This window comes from Bos mutus, chromosome 4, assembly GCF_027580195.1.
Source record: "Bos mutus isolate GX-2022 chromosome 4, NWIPB_WYAK_1.1, whole genome shotgun sequence".
Classification (NCBI taxonomy): Eukaryota; Metazoa; Chordata; class Mammalia; order Artiodactyla; family Bovidae; genus Bos; species Bos mutus.
The window spans coordinates 93281494-93287493 of NC_091620.1; positions in this window are offsets into that span (position 1 = coordinate 93281494).

Here is a 6000-nt window from a genome sequence, read left to right on the forward strand (position 1 = left end):
CACAAATTTTTCTTTAAAACAGTAACTGTATATTAGAGAGTGTAGTTCATAAGGTAACTTTCATCATTTCAATTCAGGGGGTTTTGTATATTAGCTGTTGGTATCTTCATAATATATATTTTTTTTCTTTCTTTTTCTTCATGATATTTTGGGCAATCCACCAGGTACAATTTAGGGCAAAGAGACAATTTTTAGAACTAAAAGCATGTCTCAGTTAAGTCATATCCTGTTTATAAGTTCGAGTACACTGGAACACATTGTTAAGCACTTTCCTAAAATAAAGGAACATGGTAAATTTTTGGGGACTTTAAACATCATTCAGAAAAAAGTGTTTCTACTTTTTGGGCCATGCATCTTGCAGGGATCTTAGTTCCTTGACTAGGGATCGAACCTGGGCCACAGCACTAAAATCTCTGAGTCCTAACCACTAGACTGCCAGGGAATTCCTCAGAAAATATTTCTATTCTTCTCTCTCATTTTATTGAAATTGTCCAGTGTGTTGAATTCTAGTTTGGATATTATTTCTTCTTAGAAGTTTGAAGTTTTTTCTTATTAAATTATTATTATTAAATTTTATCTTGCAGTGCTGTTAAAAAGTCCAAAGCCATTCTGATTCCTGATACTTCATTTATGACCCTTTGCATTTTTTTGTTCCTCTCTTTGAAAGTTTGTAGACCTTCTCTTTGACCTCAGTGTTCTGAAATTGGAGGAACACTTTGAGAAAAAGATTATCAAAGTACAAAAAAAATTTGGCACAAAATTAAATTGTCTAAAATGGATAAAGAAAACACAATAAATTATACATTTTAAAAATAAATGATCAGTTCTAAAACCTCACAAAATCCTAAAAAAAAAATAGAGCTTTTATTAATCTACTGTCTTATGTAACTATATATTTTCTATGCTTTGGCTATTTTTTTAAATTTATTTTTAATTGGTAGATAATTACAATATTGTGTTAGTTTCTGCCATATATAAGCATGAATCAACCATAGGTATACGTATGTCCCCTCCCTCTTGAACCCCCTCCCATTGGTTGCCCACTTTTGATCTCTTTTTTTAATGGTAAATGTTTTGTAATATATTCCACAGAGAAAATAGAAAAGTTATGCAGGCTTTCTCTAACACAGTTAACTGAAATTTTAATTTTTATTATCAGTAATTTAGATTAACTTTTTTCTACTCTGCAACTTATAGTCACAATTCATTAGTGAGAATACTATTTAAATTTGAAGAATCTGATACATATTATCTATTTTTGCATGACACATTCCATTACCCCCTACATTTAGTAGCTTAAAAAAATAATCAGTTTAGTATACCTCATAATTTCCTAGGTCAAGAAGTTGAGCAGGACTTGGTTGGCTAATTCTTCTGCTCCACGTAATGTTGACAGGGTTATTTGGTGATAGCAGGCTAGTCTGGACAGTCTATTTTCACATGCTGGACTTCAGGTGAGATGCTCTCTCCCCATGTAGTCTGAGGGACTATTCATGTAGGCTCTGTGTGCATTTACTACATGACGACTTTGTGCTCTAAGAGATGGAGTGGAAGCTTACAATCAATCCTCTTAAAGACAGGCCTCAGAGCTGGCACAGTAACACTTCTTATACACTGGGCAGAGCAGTAACTTGCCAGGCCAGATTCAAGGGGAGAGGAAACAGACCCAATCTCTTGATATGAGTCTAGAAAAGATTTTGTGGGGTGGTCTTTATTATACCACAGTGGTTCTATTTCAGTTGTCTCTTGCTGTCTAACAAGCTGCCTCCCCCAAAATAGAGACTTAAAACAGTAACTTATTGTTATCTCTCATGGTTTTCTGAACTCAGTTTGGCCTTTCTCACTTGAGGTTTCTCATTCTGTTGCAATCAGATGGAGGCTCAAATTGACTGGATATAAAACATGCTGCTACTGCTGCTAAGTCGCTTCAGTCGTGTCCGACTCTGTGCGACCCCATAGATGGCAGCCCACCAGGCTCCGCCGTCCCTGGGATTCTCCAGGCAAGAACACTGGAGTGGGTTCCCATTTCTTTCTCCAATGCATGAAAGTGAAAAGTGAAAGTGAAGTCGCTTAGTCGTGTCCGACTCTTCACGACCCCATGGACTGCAGCCTACCAGGCTCCTCCATCCATGGGATTTTCCAGGCAAGAGTACTGGAGTGGGGTGCCATGGATATAAAACATGGGACCTCGCCAAATGCCTGGGGCCTCAGTTGGCATGGCTAAAATCTGTGGGGGATCCAGGCCTCTCACATGACCAGCTTGAGCTTCCTCACAGCATGGCAATATCACGGTAATTGGACTTTTTATGCAATGTATTGTATTCCTAGAGTATGTTTCAAGACATCCAGGCAGAAGCTGCAAGATTTCTTAGGACTTATCCTCAGAACTCACCTACATCACTTTTACCACGTTGGTCAAAACCAAGCAATACAGCCAACCCAGACTTAAGGGAGGAGACTATAAAGGCCATGAATACCAGCAGGCATTGAGGGTAGCTTTCACATTAGCAGCCACACCCTAACAAATTTCTTACATATATATGCTCTTCATTTCAAGGCATTTCATAACCTTAAATGCTTTTGAATCGACAACTCAAAAAAATTTGCATTGATAGCCATATATAGTGAAATATTTTACAAGTTTTATGCAATTCTATTGATAAGAGAAAACTTCCATTTTGATGAGATATGGTTGAGACAGAATCTTCCATTTACAATTTTACATATCCAATGCTTGAAAGAATTTTTTCACAGACTTCCTTCTGTCTCTGTAAATCACAACATTTTCCCCCAACATTCCTCTTGCGCTGGGTTCCACAGGATAAATTCATAACCCTTTTTGCTTCTGGCACTGCATCTCTCTGTTTCATGGGGTAGATTAGCACAGTGGCAATGAGTTTTCCTGGAAGTCATTCCTAGTCCCATGACTAGCTAAACCATATATGTAATACATATGAAATAGCTATATAGGGAAGTGACTGCAGGGTACATAACTGTATAAACCCAAACTAAATGTGTCCCTAACTGAATTCAGTTATGTGGATGGCCTCCACAAAGCCACCTGACATGAGGGAGAATATGACAGAGGAAAAGTTAGAATAGAGAGTCAGCTGATCAGGGTTAAAACATCTTATGTTTACATATTTTACAGAAACATTGGACTACTTGAGTACATTGCTAGAACCCCTCCACTAAGCCTTTGAAAGGCTTCCTGATAACCTTACTTTGCCCTCCTGCCCTTTACCTCCAGCCTCCTCATCACCTGAGGGCCACCTTCCTCGGATCTGCTGTTATAGCAGCTGTCACACGCCGCCTTTGCTCAGATTTTGGCCTGCTTCAATCTACCGCCTATGCGGCAACAAGAGTCATCACTCTGAAACATAAATTCGACCTGCTTGTAATTCTAGCTTAAAATCCTCAGTGACTCTTTGGTGGTGGTGGTTTAGTGGACACTGATTCATGTCCAACTCATTTGCAATGCCCTGTACTGTAGCCCACCAGGTTCCTCTGTCCATGGGATTTCCAAGTTGCCATTTCCTTGCCAGGGGATCTTCCGACTCAGGGATCGAACCTGCCATCTCCTGCATTGTAGGCCAATTCTTTACCACTGAGCCACCAGGGAAGCCTGATTTACTGTCTCTTTACCATTTTTCAGATTCCTTAATAAGGTTTACAAGGCTTTTCAAAGACCGGACTGTACCTCTACCTTTCATCCTAATTCTTCTCATTGGCCTTTCCAAAATTCTTTAATCCAGTCACGCTGAACTATTTTTATTTCCTGGTATTCTTTTCACTCTGGGCCTTCCTAATTCCTAGGGTTAGGTACTGTATTAGATATGGTAGATGAAAATTTGACCCTGAAATTTCATAATTCTAACAAAAGTGTATGCCTCATATATGCAAAATTGAAAGTCAAAACACCTATCTTTCATGTGGTGACCCAGTAACACAAGCAGCTTCTATCAAATCACCTCAGGGTGACCACCTGCAGGGTACAGTTCAGTTCAGTTCAGTCGCTCAGTCGTTTCCGACTCTTTGCGACCCTGTGAATCGCAGCACGCCAGGCCTCCCTGTCCATCACCAACTCCCGGAGTCTACCCAAACCCATGCCCATCGTGTTGGTGATGCCATCCAACCATCTCATCCTCTGTCGTCCCCTTTTCCTCCTGCCTCAATCCTCCCAGCATCAGGGTCTTTTCCAATGAGTCAACTCTTCGCATGAGGTGGCCAAAGTATTGGAATTTCAGCTTCAACATCAGTACTTCCAATGAACACCCAGGACTGGTCTCCTTTAGGATGGACTGGTTGGATCTTCTTGCAGTCCAAGGGACTCTCAAGAGTCTTCTCCAACACCACAGTTCAAAAGCATCAATTCTTCAGCGCTCAGCTTTCTTCACAGTCCAACTCTCACATCCATACATGACCACAGGAAAAACCATAGCCTTGACTAGACGGACCTTTGTTGGCAAAGTAATGTCTCTGCTTTTGAATACGCTATCTAGGTTAGTCATAACTTTCCTTCCAAGGAGTAAGCGTCTTTTAATTTCATGGCTGCAGTCACCATCTGCAGTGATTTTGGAGCCCAAAAAAAGAAAGTCTGACGTTGTTTCCACTGTTTCCCCATCTATTTGCCATGAAGTAATGGGACCAGATGCCATGATCTTCGTTTTCTGAATGTTGAGCTTTAAGCCAACTTTTTCACTCTCCTCCTTCACTTTCATCAAGAGGCTCTTTAGTTCTTCACTTTCTGCCATAAGGGTGGTGTCATCTGCATATCTGAGGTTATTGATATTTCTCCCAGCAATCTTGATTTCAGCTTGTGCTTCTTCCAGCCCTGTGTTTCTCATGAGGTACTCTGTATAGAAGTTAAATAAGCAGGGTGACAATATACAGCCTTGACGTACTCCTTTTCCTATTTGGAACCAGTCTGTTGTTCCATGTCCAGTTCTAACTGTTGCTTCCTGACCTGCATATAGGTTTCTCAAGAGGCAGGTCAGGTGGTCTGGTATTCCCATCTCTTGAAGAATTTTCCACAGTTTATTGTGATCCACACAGTCAAAGGCTTTGGCATAGTCAATAAAGCAAAAATAGATGTTTTTCTGGAACTCTCTTTCTTTTTCGATGATCCAGCAGATGTTGGCAATTTGATTTCTGGTTCCTCTGCCTTTTCTAAAACCAGCTTGAACATCAGGAAGTTCACAGTTCACATATTGCTGAAGCCTGGCTTGGAGAATTTTGAGCATTACTTTATTAGCGTGTGAGATAAGTGTAATTGTACAGTAGTTTGAGCATTCTTTGGTATTGCCTTTCTTTGGGATTGGAATGAAAACTGACCTTTTCCAGTCCTGTGGCCACTGCTGAGTTTTCCAAATTTGCTGGCATGTTGAGTGCAGCACTTTTACAGCATCATCTTTCAGGATTTAAAATAGCTCAACTGGAATTCTATCACCTTCACTAGCTTTGTTCACAGTGATGCTTTCTAAGGCCCACTTGACTTCACATTCCAGGATGTCTGGCTCTAGGTGAGTGATCACACCATCGTGATTATCTGGGTCATGAAGATCTTTTTTGTACAGTTCTTCTGTGTATTCTTACCACCTCTTCTTAATATCTTCTGCTTTGTTAGGTCTATACCATTTCTATCCTTTATCGAGCCCATCTTTGCATGAAATGTTCCCTTGGTATCTCTAATTTTCTTGAAGCGATCTCTAGTCTTTCCCATTCTGTTATTTTCCTCTATTTCTTTGCATTGATTGCTGAGGAAGGCTGTTTTTATCTCTCCTTGCTATTCTTTGGAACTCTGCATTCAGATGGGAATATCTTTCCTTTTCCCCTTTGCTTTTCACTTCTATTTTCACAGCTATTTGCGCTATTTAAAAGCAGAGTAAACACCTGATTTTAAAACATCATAAGGGGTCCAGACACCTTCTGTCAGTCATAAAGGGTCCAGACACCTTCTGCTCACAGTCCCTGGGCCAGAATAAATCAAACTGCTTGAAT